This window comes from Trematomus bernacchii, unplaced genomic scaffold, assembly GCF_902827165.1.
Source record: "Trematomus bernacchii unplaced genomic scaffold, fTreBer1.1, whole genome shotgun sequence".
Lineage (NCBI taxonomy): Eukaryota > Metazoa > Chordata > Actinopteri > Perciformes > Nototheniidae > Trematomus > Trematomus bernacchii.
In genome coordinates this window covers 6,349,968-6,368,309 of record NW_022987705.1, presented here as the reverse complement: position 1 = coordinate 6,368,309, position 18,342 = coordinate 6,349,968, and the positions used below count along the sequence as shown (strand labels likewise).

At 41.4% G+C, this 18,342-nt stretch overlaps 1 protein-coding gene across 1 annotated transcript in view; it reads right to left on the bottom strand.

Moving 5' to 3' along the window:
* Positions 1–18,342, bottom strand: part of LOC117490670 (protocadherin-16-like) — an 89,839-nt gene that overhangs the window by 55,605 nt on the left and 15,892 nt on the right. The gene's annotated exons all lie outside the window — the stretch shown is intronic.

Sequence of the window (18,342 nt, the reverse complement as noted above, 5' to 3'; positions counted from 1 at the left end):
ATGCCAACAGCTGACATCACTAGAAATATAATACCAAGTTGTAATCAACCAGATTTAGAGGAAGTAGGAGAAACCCCTCTCACTGCTCATGTCCAAGTCCACATTCCACAATTCCCAATCTCTGCCCCAACCCTCTTAACCTACATGACCCTGTGTCGCCCTCCAGCAGGGACACAGAAACACAAGCACATGTTCATCTTCTCAAAGCATGCGAGTACTTCATCTTAGGTGTCAAAATCCCAGTCCTAATTGTGAATTTCCTCCATCTCCATCTTTTTAATTGTTGTTATTCCTCTGTTAACACCAGAGGAGCCCTAAATGTGATGCATGTTCACCTCAAGCCTGCTGACCAATGAAAGCCAACATCTTTACTACTTGAGAGGGTTAGATTTCATCAGTGCCGATGCATGACATCCTCGACAAAATGGGTTTACACAGGCCTTATGGCCATGAAACCTAATCAGCACACACATTACTGTCAAATGTTGCAATCCAAGAAAAAGACCAAACGGAAGTTTAACCTTTTCCAGTGAATGGCTGCATTATTGTCTCGCAGTTCAGAGTCAACCTCAGTCGTATGTGTACATTATGTGTGATCGACGGGGCTGACAGATGGCTTAGGGTCCCAAATCACCACCTCGCGTGAGTAGTGGGCCTCAGACCCAACTCTCACCCCAGTCTTTGACCTGGACACAGGCCTTAACCCAATCAGAGCGATGGATAAACCAGACACACATATGTGGATATTTACATACATCTGGTAAATCTATCCCTAAGGGTTGAGAGGATTTAGAGGTTTGAAACCGACGGAGAACAAGATTGACATGAGTAGTGGGACAAAGCTTGACCTAAGAAACTGGGAACATCTTAATTCATAAGAACACGTTTTCTACCGTCTCTAAACCAGATCAAAGTCCTCTCAACCCCTCTTCGTATCCCCTCCTCAATCTCCATGTCCCTGCAGCAGTTACTTGCAGCAAACTCAGACCAGTAATTAGACTAATTTCCTCGTAGATGACTCACCCTAGAGGTGGTCAGTATTAAACCATATGCCAGATGGAGAATACACTGCAAAAGCACTGAGATCATTGTTGATAATTCACTTTTTCCCACCATTCAATACACGAACACACTGAGTGATGGAACATGTGGGAGTGTTCGCGTGGCTATGTGATTGCTTCCAAGTGTGCGATTGAAAAAGCAAAAAAGAGAAAATGGGACAAAGATGACCAAAATATTCAGCTACTTATCGCAAATTAGTTTCTTCACTTGAAAGGGAATTGTTCCCATTAACAAATACCACTAGTGACTAATTTAAAACTTAAAGATATGTGCCAAAATGGATGTCATGTATTGAAATGATTAGCAGAACAGTGATGTACCAACAATACAAATAACAGTGCCAATCCAGATATGCAGCACTCTCAGTTGATATGCAGCCAACATTCATGCTTCACTTCCCCAAGACCAAAATGATCTGAGGGGATAGAGTGAGAAGGGAAAGTGGTGGGGGTGAGGAAGGGGGGGGGGTTCCTCAAGTGATTATCGAGGCTGTAATTGATCAGGACATCGAAGTGAGGTCGAGGGGGTCACTGAAGTTAAAAACAGGGAGGGGTGGGTTACATGAGACCTAACCTCAGAGACCCTGCTGGGAAATACAACACAGACTCAAGTGTGTACACAGAGTCTCTGAGGTTTACTGCATGTATAAACACACCACATACTGTACTGTAAATGGTGGTTTCATTATCAAACTGAATGCATGTGTGTGTCAGGGCTCATAGGAACGGTACGATAAGACAGACTAAGTAAGGGTGGTGAGGAAAAAGAACAGAGACTATTTGAGAAATGACCACAGTAAATCACAGTTATAGCTCCCTTTGAAATGTCCAATAAGAGGACCAGAAGAGACGCCACTGGCCAGCTTAATAGCACAGATTAAATCGCTATAGCTGGACTATAAACGGACGTCTCTCTCTTTCCATAGGTCTGCTATAGTCTGCATCTCACATTACCTCTGCGCTGGCTCTGTGGTCTGTTGGCTAACCAAACCTGACTTCTACCTCTTATGTCTCAAAGGTGGCGTTCAACCTAAAGCAGTCGTTCCCAAACTGGGGTGCGGACACCAAATAGAGGGGCCACCACCATTAGAGGAGAAAAATGGTGTCACTTGTATTGAAGTCCATAGAGGTTAGAACAATTACATAATGTGCTGGGGCCTCAGTTGAAAAGGTTTAAGTAGTTGCTGTTATCTCCTCATCTGATCCCATAGAGAATTTACTCTTTGTACTTTTCAAATTTGAGCTATTAGGTTCAAGAACAACGAAAGTTCTAATTATATAACAGTCATTCATGTGCAAATATTAAATCCGCTCACTTTTAAAAGACTTATGCGCATGTGCTTTGATCCAAAATGGGCAAAAGCCTGAAAAACATTTTATGCACCAAAAAGCCACTTTCATTGGTATGACTATGGCGCCATAGTGGGCACTGTATCACAATCTCTTAGTACTCTATAAAGGACCAAGCCAAGGACCAAAACAAAGAATGGGAAAACATTACAACATAATTAGTCAACTTCCACGAGGAGTTCAGTTCAGTTTCACTAATTATTCATAGTGAAATCAGTTCCATGTGTGATTACAAGGATTTAAAAGCTACTGTGTAACAATGAATCTATCCAAATGTCGAGGTCTGCTTAATGCATTTACCTCGCCAATTTGTGCATAGTCTTCCATTTTCCATAGCATTCCATTAATGCAAACTGCAATGTCTGAGAGATGTCAAGAAGACTATCTGATATCAGCCTGGCATCGTATTCCCTACATCCTATGTCATAACCAATACAAGATTTAAGTTGACACTAAACCTGGCAACTCCTGCATGTCAGTCAAACCTTTGCCCTGCTGCATTCTTTCAATTATACTGTAGGGTGTCCCTGTTTGGCGAACATGAATATGAATTTGTGGGGAATGTTGCGGGTAAGCCTCGAGGATGGAGCTGTCAGCTGTAATTCTGTCACAGGTGTTGGGATGTAAATGTACCTTTGTCTCTCACACCTGAGAAAACGGCAGTACATTTGACACAGTCATCCTGTTTTGCCCAGCTAGGCCCAATCCCTCGCTTAGTGCGGGACACAGGGAGGAACCCCAACCCTCGTCTTATAGGTTTCCAAAAGTGGGAGAGACTGATGGCTAAAACAGGCTATATGTTTACGCCCCTGATCCAGGTCTCACATACATCGCTCCACCCAACAATGGAATCCAAAGGAGCCTGTCTCGGTCTCGGTTCAACCCTCCAACAAACGAAAGTAGTGTCCACTGTGGCATTCTTGGAACCACAGTCAAGTCAATTCATAATCCAGCTGTCAGCTATGAAATATTTGTTTTTTTTGTGTGTGTAAAATGAACAAAATCCTGCCAAGATGACCTCCGGATGAATGTTATTATAAAATTCTCTATTTGTGAGCCTGCATGCATATGAGTTTCTATATGTGTATGAACATGTGTATGTGTAAAGGTCAGCAGTGTCTAGAAACAAATAGGCACTCATCCAAAACTGAGTGAATGACTGATTTATTAGGTGTATAATTGCCACAGCTCTCTTCTATCTTGGCCAAAGATCTCTGCTGTGCGTTGTGTGTGTGTGCTTGTGAGTGTGTTGCAGTAGGCAACGTGAAACACAGCAGGATTAATGGAACACTCAGCACGCTAACTCAATGCAGACCACCAGCATTGCGATTACCTCGTATACTGGGACACTGAGACAGAAAGACCATGAAATCGTGCACATAGCTGAATATGAGCCTGTTAGCAGGTCCACCTGCACGCCTGTCCATCTCATTTTCGTCTCTCAATCCTCTTCTCTTTCTCTCTTTCTGTGTGTATGCTTTTTTTTTTAGATCTTGGTTGTATATTTTAAACACTCAAAGTAAGAATAAAAAAAAACTCAGGCATCATTTGATCTGTTTCCCTGGCGACTCAATGTATCTCATTTAGGATTTCAGCCAAATGCTCTCTGGTGTACATCATGCCGTGGTGATGTAAGTCGAGGCACACACACACACACAACACAACACACACACAACACACACACACACACACACACACACAACACACACACACACACACAACACACACACACACACACACACACACACACACACACACACACACACACACACACACACACACACACACACACACACACACACACACACACACACACACACACACACACACACACACCACACACACACACACACACACACACACACACACACACACACACACACACACACACACACACACACACACACACACACACACACACACACACACACACACACACACACACACACACACACACACACACACACACACACACACACACACAATCTCTCAGACGCCCAGAGAGCTGTGCCAGAAGAAGTCTTATTCATCAAAACTAACCTTTTGAAAATGTGGACCTGACTACAGTCCTTTAAATCACCGGGATGAATTGGCAGGGGAAAGAAGAAGCCAAATCGCTTTATTACACAGTGCACAGGGTGAGTGGCATTGGAGCCAACCAAAAAAGATGATGTGACAAAAGGTGGTTAGGAAAGTAAAAAGCTTTCCTTCAAAAATCTGAGAAACTGTTTTTTTTTTCCTGGGGATAAATGTAAATCTAACTGAAGGATATGGATTAAAATGTTACATATTACCTTTGCAGCAATTCTATGATTTATAAGTCTTTTTTTTTTTAATAAGATTTTCTTTAACTCCCTGAAAAACCGTTCCCATGGAGAACCTACACCTGTTTCAGAAATACTAAATGAGCCACTGATTGCACACAAAGCCAAGGTTCAAGTCCCCGCTCTATTGAATCCTAAACCAATAAAGACGGCTCTGAATTCGAAGCCTTAATTATGTGTCTTCGGGGGCCGTGCAGCAGGAGGACATTAATTAAGCTAAATGATCCTTCCTATACAAAACATCTCGCAGCATTCATCAGGGAAAAACCAGGAGTATTGGTCTCGCAGTGTGAAATATAGGTGAACATTGTATGGAGCTGCGGGCAGCCTGGACAGCACTACAGGGTCCACTTTATTTCACTATGAGCGAGAGGCAGCTGGAGGAAAGGCCAGACTAATGTGCAAAATGGAGGATGTCTGATTGGACTGTGAACAGAATATCCACTGAGCAAAGTAATATAAAAGCATAATCACCCACATAAGAAGGAAACATATATAGAAGAAACTAAGAAAGTGCCTGTTCTATTACATGTTGTGAGTTTTCCGTTTTGAAAGCTGACCCCTCGTTTCTCCTTCTTCATATTTAACAGACAGGAGTAGGATAGATGGGGCTTTCGAGTGGCACTGTGGGATTAGAAACCCACACATAAACACACACATATACTTGAATGCATGCTCATGGGCACTACACAAGCTGAAATACACACACACACAAGCAACAGACTGAGGCTGAGGCGGCCTGTGAGGTGATTGTTACCAGATGAGGGGGTCGTCCATCCTGCCTCACTCTGTGACAGACAAAAGATTGCACCGCATTCTCCCCATACTCTCCTCATTGTGTGTGTGTGTGTGAATGCATATATGTGTATGTGAAAGAAAGATATTTCAAGGATGTACAAGTAGTTTTTCTTTTTTTGAGGGGGAAGGGGATTGAGCCTTAATTGAATACGGGCCAAACCCCCCATTTCTCCATTTGGTGAGCTGGCAGCTGGCGTATGTGTGTCCTATTCAAATAGTGACATGTTTAATTTGACAATTAGGAAAACAAAGGATTCCATTTAGAGCCACGGTTGGAGGCTGAGTAAACTGTGTGCGTAAGTGTGTGCGCTTGTCAACATTCTCTGCTGAATTGAAAGAGACAGAAGGGGAAGTATTGTGGATGGAGGAGACAAAAAAGCTGGAGCAAACCTGAACCGTCAGTTTAGATAAGCAAGAAAGAAAAGACGCAGCGAGAAAAAGCAGAGAATGAACTTAATCAAGAATGTACTTTTCTGCTAATTCAAACCACTATGTCTAACCTACTGCTGTGCCAGTGGAGCTGGCTCATGCATGGAGTATTTACAGTTGAGGACAAAGCATTACCTCAGTTTACCTCAAAGCAGCGGCGGACCGCAGGGATTTAAAGGTGTTGCAAATAAAACCCGCACATGGTGTCTCTTTTCAGCTGGCTGAGAATTGTTAACCTCACATTAAGTCACACTTTAGGCTTTGGAATAGCAGGCTGAGCGCTTACGCACATACACACACACACACACCCACACACACACTTATCTGTCCGCGCAGTATTGGGGTCTGTTTCCTTAGAGGTATATAAAGAAGTTTATATGTTTTTTGGCCTCAAGAATTCACTTCTTACCCAAAGGGGACTATGGGAGCTGTTATAAAAGGTAAAGTTGCATATAATTCTGTAGCACACATATTTGTACAACTTGAATGTGGAGTTATTGCCTTATTTTTATGTATCTTACATATAACCTGGGCAGCATCAATTTCGGGCTGTATATTTTGTTTTCATTGTGTATTTCTGACACCTTTTATGTAATTCGGTATACATTTTAAATGTGACTATATTTTGTGATGTGGCTAGATAAACTGCATTCCATTTTTGCTCTATGGAGGTGCAGATTTACATCATCGCTTATCATAAGATTCAGACAGACGCTGACACAACTCCCCATTATTCACTCTGTCTCCCCGTCTTCCCCCCCTTTCTTCCCTCCATGTGGTCCTGAGAGTCCTGTTACCATGGCTACGGCTGAACGATGGCTCCAACCCTTTGAAAAACCATCAAGCTTCCCCCACCACACACATGCACGCATACACATGCTATCTGTATGAAGTAATGGCGATCATCCTTCACAAAGGTGAGTGTTCATATGAAGACTGTATGCCTGCTCCTCTCTGTGCCCAGTTACAATAACATGACCCCGCTCTCCCCCTAACAGCAATGCAAAATACCTCAAGATGGAAGATTCCTCCCCTGAACACACACACATGCACACACAGAGTCCAATCTGCACTCATCTGCCCGTTTTAATTTGCAAAGACAAAAAGGGACCCTACATTGCAGCCATTATCATCTAATCAGTAGCACTTTGGCCTTTTGTGATACCACTCTCACTGTGTATGTCCTTAAAGATAATGTGTTTTAAACAATGTAGTGAATGGCCGGCTGTTTAAAAGGACCGAAGACTGAAAGGAATAATTTGTCTTCTTTTACTCTCCCTGGAAAATACTGTAGTAGACTTCCTGCTTGGCTGGTCTGCCCTCTACCTCTCTGCTTCCCATTCAATTCTCCACTGCACTGCTCTACTTTTTTCATTACTGAATGTGTAAACGTGTGTGCAAGCAAGGTATGAGAGCGAGAAATAGCCTGTTTCAAGGGCGTACCCAGACGGATAGAGGTGAAGCCACACAACACACACACAAGAGTAAACGGTGATGAATTGGCTCGGCCCCACCTCCTCTGACCCCCCTTCTACTCATCTCATTGTCATGGTAACCATCAGCACCTCCGCTGCATCCTGCATTCATGCTTTCACACCACATGCAGCCAGGCTTTTCATCACTCTCTTCTATTTCATGTTTGTACCCTCACTTGCTGACTGAAATCTGTCCTTCTCTTCATGTCTGAATCATCCATATATTCAGCTCATCATAATGAAATATGTATGTTCATGCTTAAAACATTAGACATTATTTTGTATATAATTATGAGTATACATATTTTGTGACTGTGACTGGCTTGTGTGTGTCAGAGCGTGAGCAAAGAAACTACCGAGCAACCTCTGTAAGCAGGCTGCATTTAAATGTATGTTTTCCCATTTATTTATAATTTCTATGCATCTTACTTTCTGATCAGTTGAGTAGATAAAAGAAAAAGGAAGAATTGTTTGTGAAAAAATGTTTAGTCTGCTATATAGAAAAAGATAACGGTTAAAAGCTGAATATATTTGATGAAAATATCCTTTTGACATTTCAATAAATGATTTTGATCATCCAAGATCAGACTTTGGCACTTCCTTATAGCCAATGCAAGCCTCATTACAACATGGGTGTATTGTTGTGCACATGGCATTACACATCATTCACAAACTAAGCAGTATCATCTGTTCTGCACTTACTGTGATCTCAGTTTATCCGTGTGCATGACTACTTGAAAGAACAAGTCTTTAGATAAGAAACAAACCCTTCAGAGGAGAAAATACCCTTCTATGGATTCACATTAGCCCTTGTATCCGGTATTAGAGCGGCAGATCCGGCACTCCAAGATTCTTGCAATCAAGCAGATCTTGTTTAATCGTCCCCTGGAGCGACGCACGAAACTCTCAACAGCCCGCCAGTGTTGTGAGTGTTTAACAATGTGCACGTGTCTGAGTGTCTGTGTGGAACATGGTATGTGTGTGTGTGTGTTTGGGTATATTTCCTGGGTGTGTGAACAAGAGAGGCTGTATTGCCTTAATGTCTGCCTCTACTACAGCTACACTGAGTCTGTGCATCACCAATAGAACAGGGTTTCTCCATTTACAATCCAGGCTGACAGTCCTGAGAGGATGGTTTGTACAATCATTAGCAGACACTGTTTACACTCTCTTCCACACACCTTACAAAACATACAGCCCTTCATTTTCCTGTGGGCATGAAGCTACCACAACTACCATTTAAAACAATGACTAACCTAGTAAGATGATTCACATAAAGTCTAAAAGGTGTTGTGTATGTTTGCATGCATACTGTTTAAAGCAAGAGCTATTTTATTGATCTTCTTTGAGATGTATTTCTTGTGATTTGTGGCTGAATGTATTTCTTTTTATGAAGTTGAGTTGGCATTGAGAAGAATATTTCATATCCCCGTCTTCAAAACATTCTTTGTCAAGACATGGAAAAGACCCAAAAGATGTATTTCTTCCCGTTGTGTGAAAATGAATGAATACTACATCAGATTCAATGAAAAATGTATCTCTTTTCATCTTCCAACCAACCATCTGCTGTCACTTTCCGCAACAGTCCCGCTCTGCTGAGCCATGATGTGAAAACATTAAGCTGTGGTGAGTGACAGCAGCTAGGGCACCAGACGTTGACATTTAAAGATGGCTGGTGTACTCCCTGCTGTATTCAGTTCCTCTGATGCCTGCAGTAGGAGTACAGCAACATCTTCAAGCAAATGGAGCTGAGTGTGTCCAAAAAAATCCTGAATTTGCGACAGCAGTTTCCAGTAAAGTAGATGTCGTCTGCCTTTTTGACGTCTTTGCACTTTGATTTGAGAACATCTTCTAGTAGCACTTGGACTGCGACATTATGCGGGATGGATATGTTATTAAAAACTAAGAGATTTATTCCAAGGAGTATAAAGAACTTCCTAAACAGCATACTGCACTCTCAGGTGTGTAGGCCGCTGTAAATCTGGTCCAAAACCACGGAGCTGAATTTGGGCCACATGCACCAGAAATGTTGCTTCTCCTAAATTGACATTAAATCTGACACATCCTTAGTCTAAAAGTTAAATCACTTGCAACAGCGACACAGGACACAGGCCAAATCAGATGATTTACCCAACCTCAGGCAACACCTATTGCTCAGGCCAAATGCCTGCAAATGTACTCAGTGTGAGGTTGAAAAAATACAAAGCGAGTACTGTTTCATGTCAGATAGATTCATCTTAGAGTCCTGACACAACTCCAACATAAACATTGTGTGCATGATCTGACTGCAAGACATGATCCTATGAAAGTTTTTTTTTTAAACGTCCTTATAAGAGCGGTGTCCTAATTGTAGGGTGGGAATACTGAAAGGCACGGTAAGGGAAAGATGGAGAGTCCCTTTTCTTACTAAAGAGTTACAGTATGGTTGGACAGAAGAAGATAGACCACCCTGAAAGCAACATTTTCAATGACCAGAGTACAGTATGAAAGCCACACGCCTTGTCAAGAATGTTTAAACTCAAGATCTTAGAGAAATAAACAAAGCCTTTATTGATGAATAGCAAACTCAGAGGCATGTATTTATAGTTATATTAATGGTGTTAATGTCATTGGACCTTACACATATTACAGCGAGTGGATATTAGGAAATATGACAGCTTTTTGTGCTGAATTGATTGACCTTGGCCCAATACATTGAAAGAATGTCGAAGACTCGATAAACAGAGTATACTTTTCTAAGAACTCCAAGCCACACTTAGGTTTATTACTCATCTTAAAGCTTCTTATTAAATTCATATTCTGCTCATCCTGCATGGGTTCATTGAGTCCAGAAGGCTGCAGTTCAGAGGAACCTCCAGAGGGATTAAGAGAAGGTTAATAATCAAGCTCTAATCAATGTTTCTTGTGTGTATTGATTTTCTCTTCCAACATTTTCCTTCTCTTTCTGATCACCTCTCCATTTACTGTCATCACTCTTTCATACATCGTCGTGCGGTCGCCCTTACAGCAGTTGCCCATGCACACAGTAAAGTTATTTCCACTTCTTTAGGTCTTCCAACCCTGTCGGACACACCGCAGCCAGCCACCACAAACACACATGCACGCTCGCATGTATGGAGACCCACAGTGGAAATGTCTCTTCTGTGGTTTGTATCCATAAAGCTTATGGGCCTCGGTTTCATCCTGTGCTTCTGTGCTGCACTGTATATGCTTTTATTTAGATGTATACTACTAAATCCTATGTTTCATCATCAGAAATGTGCATAATATATATTTACAGTGAAATGCCACACTTCAGCTCATGCATAGTACAGCTCGGTAAAACCAGGCAGCAATCCAAAAAAAGAGGGAAAATGGGGGTTAGCGGAGGGTATAGTAGGCAGGTGGGAAGTAGTAAAATATTCCACTCTAGGGTAGTGGAAACTTTTTTTTCACTCTCTCTGGTTTTGCTCTAACCTTTAATAGACAACTTATGGTGAGAACTATCCTTATAAAAGATCAAATCCAAGGAAAGACAATATGAGGTGCACGCATGAAATGCCTCTGGGAGATGTAAAGAAAGCGAGGGACGTGATATGGACCATATTGAATATAAAATCCTTTTTGTCAGTCCCGTGCCATTTCTGTGATCTCATATAGACCAGCGGTATTGTTTAATACTGTGTATTTTGGCACCACGAACGCAACACTAGATCTGCAATACAAACATTTCCCTCTCCGCTTCTCTCAGCATCTCTTCGCGTTTGAGTTCCTGAGGTGAAAAGGATGTCAAAAGTACAAGTGAGATGATTAAATTAATGATTCATTTGAGAAAACAAATATCTGTAGCTGCACAGTCTTTGACCCCTGAGAGGAAAATATAAATTGTGTGAAGAGTGCTGGGACAGACACAACACCAGAGGAACAATAGCAGCCAGACAATAGCTTCAGGGCAGCTGCTTCAACTTTGAAGCACACCCACACACGCAGACGCAAAAACAAAGTCATGCCCTAGAGGAGCGCAAAAAATAACAACAAAGGCAAGTGACTTTCATTCATATCATTTTAGCAGGCTATGACACAAAACTCTTGGTTACACCCAATTGCGACTTCAAATCTATCATCCATCTCTCTGTAAAGCCGAAATGACAGAATCTGATACACTGGGAAACAAGCACTTGTACCGCCCTTCACCCCTAACTTATCGACCACCTGCTGTCCCAAACTGCAGGAACCTTCCCAAAGCAAATACAATTTAGAGAAACACAGGAAGCATACTAATTTACACCAACTTAACTCAACGTGTCATGAAATTAGATTAGTGTGACCAAATGAACTCTGAAGGGCCTCAAGATCACCTGCCGCTCGCGTGTGGCGTGTGTGTGTGTGTGTGTGTGTAAGGTCTGTGAGTTTATTCCTCTCACTCGGTGAAGGAGTGAGAGGCAATAAGAGATGAGACACGGACAGAATGGAGGCCCAGACAGAGATAGAGAGGGACGTCTGGATGGCAGATACGTTTGAAAAGAAACACAATGCAAAAGCTGGAACAGAAAGATAGGATGGGGAGAAGAGACAGATAGAAAATGCGTGTGTGAATGGCTACAGATTTGTCTGTGTTTTGTATGGAGGATCCTGTGCCTGCAGCTGTTTAATATCGGTGTGTCACTAAGATTAGGGGAGTTTCAGTATTTTGACTGCACCTTGTAAGAACTTGCCGCACATATTGATTCATACAATTCTTTTCCATACACCTTTTTGCCATTAGAAGAGAGTATAATTGTTGATTCTCAGGAAGTGTTGCATCATCTTGAACCCAAAACCGCGAATCACTTTGTTCGATTATTCATTTGATTATAAATGTAACATATTTGAGTTCTGAATATTTGGTCAGACAAAAGAAACAATGTGTATATACAACTAGATGCTATGGGAAATTGTGTATGAATAATCAGGATGATTCTGTGGCATTTCCTAGACTTACAGTAACACCCCAATAATAATAAAAAGTAAAATAGGTTAAAGAACGTTGAGAAGTAAAACTGATGCAATAAAACATTTATTTGTGTAGGTCCACGGATGCAGAGAAAGACAAAGAAATTAATTATTTCCATGATAGTGTTAGTCACTGATGGGAGATTGATTGCTTTAAAATAGCAAAGGAAAGGATAAAGTTGAGACCAGTACAGAAGCCATAAGGTTAAATGCCCATGAGACGTGACGTGAGGTATAAAGTTAAGGGGAAAAAAGAAAGAATGGAAATTGAGATACTCACTAACAGATGAGATGAAGAACTGGAATAGAAACCAGTCAGACTGGAGAAAGAAGGAAAGAGTGAGAGAAGAAAACCCTTCACTGCCATATGGTAGAGAGTATTGGGCTTAATGAGGCGTGAGGCCATCCTCTCCACAGAGCATCAGCCAGTCAGATCACACATGAATGAACACGCTGATAGGGTTAAAACACAGCATATGCCAACAGCTAGTGATATGGAACCAAACTACTGCTGCTAGGAGGCAAAAGAAAGAAAAAAGGATGATTGAACCAACTCGGGCCACAATCCAACAGCCCCCCAAAGAGCTGAAAAATACTCAGGCAGAAAAAGGAATCTGTCAGCATAAGAGTTCAACATTTTGAAGCTCATTGCTACTGAAAATATTCTAGCAAAAAGAGGGATCATGGTCAGCAGGGATCCAGACTCTGAACTGGTGGTTATGCCAAAAAAACGAAATGTAAGAAAAAGTATAAAGACCATTCAGTTTCAGTGTCGTTCATTGGTTACTTCAGTTTGAACCAGGTGCATTTTGCTCATACAGATCTCTCAGTTTCTTTCAAATAGACGTTTTTATCAAACCCCTTGGAGAAGCAAAAGGAGCTACTCAGTAAGAAATAGAGAAGAAGAGCTGCTTGTGTATCAATTTGAAGCCAACCAAACGAAAGGCATACTACACAAAATCTAAAAACTACTAAATAAAGATACAGTTCCAGACAAGGCATAATAAAACTTGGACGTGATGATGCTGCTAGTTGTAAAAAGGAAGAGATCGCCAGAATTACTACATTCATTCGGAGGGGGGCATATTCTCAAAACAACGAATGTCAACCTTATGGTGGCACCAGATTAAATGTCAGTATATTGCTAAAGTCAGTTTGCATTTATCCTCCCAGCACAATGAACGTCTGGAAAAAACGTCATGGAAATCCATCCAGTAGTGGTAGTGAGATACTACAGTCTGTATCAAAATGGTGGACCGACAAACTACGTAGCTGACTGATAGACCAGACCAGCGTTGCCATCTTTACAGCTTTTAATGTATTTCTTTGAAGAAAAACATTACCACTATGATATAAATAAGTTAAGCCCACTTCATTATGTAGGTGTTTTAAGACATCTGTGTAAAACCAAGATGGATTTTATTAGCGATATCTGAGCTTCCAGCAGAAAACAGGTGATGAGCTCACAGTAAGTGATGATGGATGTTATGAGAATAGTTTGCATTGCAGAGACACCATCATCACACACATGCTGTCAACATGGCTGACAGCTGAGAGATGTGTGAGTCGGTGGGAGAAAGAGATAGAAACACAGAACCGGAGAGAACGTAGGCGTAACAGAACAGGGTCCAGCTGTTAACAGCATGAAACAATTCACTACATTTGTTATCTCGCTGATGTCCGTTAGTGTGAAAACCCAAACATTAGTCAAGGCTGATCACCTGTTAGATGCAACCGAGGCATGTGGTGACAAGTGATCGCTTCGACCTGCAGTCTTTCTTCACTCATCGATTGATCCTCCCATTTCAAACACACTGACAGATTAATTAAAACACACAAGATAAAGTTTCAACAGAGCGGGGCCTTATTAAAGCACAGCTGCCACTGTTCGAGAACAAGCATTGAGGGAAGACATCAAGCAGACAATAAATTACATCTTTCCCCCACATTTTCAAGCTTAATAAAAACTGGAGTGTGTGTTTAGGCTGCAAGAGAGTGCGCAAGCTCCAAGCAGAAGCTATGGTTTCGTTCTGGCTCTGGTTTCAGTGCGACACCAGCAGGAGACTGGAACGGTGTTACAGGAAGCTCAAGCAGAACAGCTTCCTGTTTTCAATTAATCGCAATGTCTCTAGCTCTACTAGTTTATCAAATGTGATTAGTCTCAGTGTGCAGGCATGTGTGTGTATGTTATAAATATGATTAGACTTTTTTTATAGAACTATATAGACTTCAGCCACATGTTTTCAAACTTTGGACTTCACACCAAAAGGGGCTGATTGCTTTGACAGGCAGACCCCGCTGTGTTTATTTGGGTTTTGAGGGAAGTACAGGCAGACTAACTCCACCTGTCAAAAGAAACCAGTCTCCTTTCCGATGTGTTTGCTCTATTTGAGTCACCTTAACACCACCCTCACATGTTCTTGTGTGTAGACTGTCGGTCAAAATATGTAGTCCATAGGGAGATACAGTATCACCACATTTGACTGGTGAGATTAAATCCCTTACCATCAGCTTTACATTTCCCTTGACCAGATGTTTGGTGCAAAATGAGCTGTGGAGATTCATTGTCTATATATGGGCGTCTCTCATTTTAATGGGAAGATTGTAATTGTATTCGGTGAGCATATTGATGCTCCCTTAAGGATGCATAATTTCCATTTTCCCTACTCCTCAAACCACTTTTGCAAGTCTCAAGTCAGAATGTCAGATTTGCTTGCAAGCTTTTTTTATAATATATTCTGGGGCGCATTCGTGTTCCTTTGCGGACAGTCTCTCTGAGTTTATGGCTCCTTTCTGCTATTGCCACCTTCACAATTGTATCCCTAGTGCAAGCCAAGATGTACACATAGAATAATTATGAGTGTGTCTCTCATATACTGTCCACCATCTTGGACTGTGTAGGGCATGAAAATAATAATAACAAAACATGTATAACACTCAGTTATTTGTTATGTTTTCTGATTTTTTCTTTTTAAAGTGTGGTGTCAAAATGTATTCTACTAAGAGACAGTGCACTACCACGACTCTTAGACGGTAATGCCAGAAAGCTATTCTCTACATTTTTGGACATCTCCCATTTGAGAACATCTGTACATCTGTTCAGATGATTGAGTGTTGTATAACAGGCTTGACCAAGAAACCACATGCTGACATCACAGGGGAGATGCATCACCTGCTGAAAGATAGTTCTTGGCTTCAATAGTGTACACAAGTACACATACGTATATGACATACAGGCATGCACATGTGCGTACACAACACACACACGCATGGTCATCTTTTGCTTCCGTTTTGCTGTCTTGTTCTCAGCTATCTTTAAAAGGTAATTCTCCATTTTGTTTGCATTGTTTTATTTAATTTGTGCTATTATTCCACTTGTATTTTTATTTTATTATATAATGTGTCTTCTAGCAGGCAGCTCATCAATGTGTCTGTCGGTTCTACATTTGTGGCTGGGCAAGAGCGGAGCTTCCCAGCGGTCAGGTCATGCTGGAAGTGAGCATGTCCTTGGATTTGACAAAAACTGCAAGGTACAACCCACACAGGAAGGAAATACGCTTAGTCTCAGAAAAACACCTAATTCAATCAGTCCATACACAGATCAGATTATTTCAGCTATTTTTGCATGCAAATAAGAGTTTTTAAACAATCAAAGTGCATCATTCTAAAATATGCTTGTCACTTATCATCATCAGCCGCAATTCGCGCTGTTCTCATGACCCTTACCTTCTCAGGATATGAACCCAAATAAGATGAATGTGCATGCCGGCACACACACAAACACACACACACACACACACACACACACACACACACACACACATATAAACTGAGTGAAGCAGCCTAACATCTCCTGCCTGGGAAATACTTTAAGGAAGTGGGGGAAGAGGAAAGCAGGGAAACCAAGAAATAAATAACTCCTTTGTGTCGCGACCGTATAAACAGCGCAGCACATTACAGATTACTATAGTAGCCCAACTGATAAGAAACTTCCTGAAACTGTTGATGCATGTATAAATGTGTGTATGCATGAGTGGAGTGAAATAAAATTAGACATCATGAGAAAGATAAAGAGAAACAAAGAAAATAAAGAAGAACAACAGAGACAGAGCGTAAGGATTGAAAAACTACTATGTGTGTCCCAGTTATTCAAAAACATCATCTGATAACATATTTCCTTGTTTGGATATTAAACATTTGCTGAGTTTCCACAATTTTTACACAAAGTGTCCAAAAGTCTTACCGAGCCAGCCAAAAGAGTATAATGTGATTGTTATCTATTGTAAATATTAGCACAATTCTGAGAACATTGTGCCTTCAACTTGACTCTATAAGGAACGTGATGAAACTTCACAACCTGAATGCAGCTGCCAAATAACGTCACAGAAAAATGTAAACTAGGCTTACTAGACTAGCGGACCCAATTCTTCACTTTGTCACTATCTTGACAGAATAAAATTCCAAATGCTCCACAATCTCGACAGTTGGTTGGCAGGCAAAAGGAGAAACTACAGAACAAAACTGAAGCGAAAAGGTCTAGCATAAGTGTGTGTGTCCTATCTGAATGGCAATATATTCCATTAGCCCAGGAAAAAAAGTGTACTCCAAATACCATTATCCTGTAAATGGCCGGCCCTGTGGGAGACTCTTGTCCAGGGAATCTTGGCTCTGTTTAAACGAGCCTTGAGGAACGTGCCGGAATGAGCAATTCAAGCCGTATTCACTCACTCTGGCATCAGAACCACCCGTAGTGTGTTGCATGGGATTACGCATGTACCTACTGCCAGAATCACTGCTGGCTAGGATTAGAAAATGTTGATTATAACAACGGTGGCAACAGCTGTAATTGACATTATGGGGTACTTGATTGAGGGACATAATAATTCAACAGAGCCTCATTATGACCAATTTAAAAGGGTTCAATAATTCAGCAATGGTGAGTCAGTGGTGGTAAAGACACCTCAGAAATATACCATGTTGAGGCCGTTTTTTTTATCCACATCCCTTTTTTTCTTTTCGCTTTCCTTTCAAAGGTCAATCCACCTCTCATAATCTTATTTAAATCATCTTCATTCCTCTTGATTACATTGTTTTATTTCCCTCATCTCCAATCCTCCCTAAGGAGTAAGCCCATATGCCATTTTCCACTGAATACCAACCATCCTTTCCAAATACATGCTTAATGAACTTGCAAGAATGTGAAATTCAACCACCATTATTTATCAAATTCCAGTTGGTATGATTGGGGGTTTAAAGACATGTATTAGAGCTATTGCACTTTTAAGTTCAGGCAGCAGTCTTTCTTGAAAATGCTGTGAAACAGAAATGCTTCTTTTTCCTCCCAGCCGCGTCACGGCAGAGGGGTTTAGCCAACCTGTAAAAACAGTTGGTCACTCTAAACGGTGCATGATACCAAGTTAAGACCTTGCTGGAAGACAAACAGCCAGTCATCCTTTTTCATTTCTCAAGAGAGGTCCTCCTTATATATTAGAGCTGCTGGAATCAAGATAAAAGCAATACAGCCGAGCTGCCGCGAGATACCAAGGGCTCACTCTACGCTGATGGCTTGGTTACCACGGCAACCGTACGAGGTGAGAGAGAGGACATACGTGCACAGAGTAAATCTCCTCAAAGTAGATTCAGGAATGCAGGTATAGACTGCCTCCTTTTCTCTGTTTCTTCTTTCTCGTACCTTTACAATTATTTTTACCCCTAAATGAACATGTTGAATGGCTTCTCATCTCACACCCTAGTTTTTATGAATCACATGCTTCCAAGTGCACCAATCTTTCCTGAAAGAGGACTCTGAGACAGATTTTCACTTCAGACAAAACGTTGACTTCAATACTCTTTTATATTGATGTATAAATCAGGCTGTTGCCAGGGGAGTAATCAGAGAGAGCTTAAGGGGAGTGTGTGAGACAAAAGAAAGTG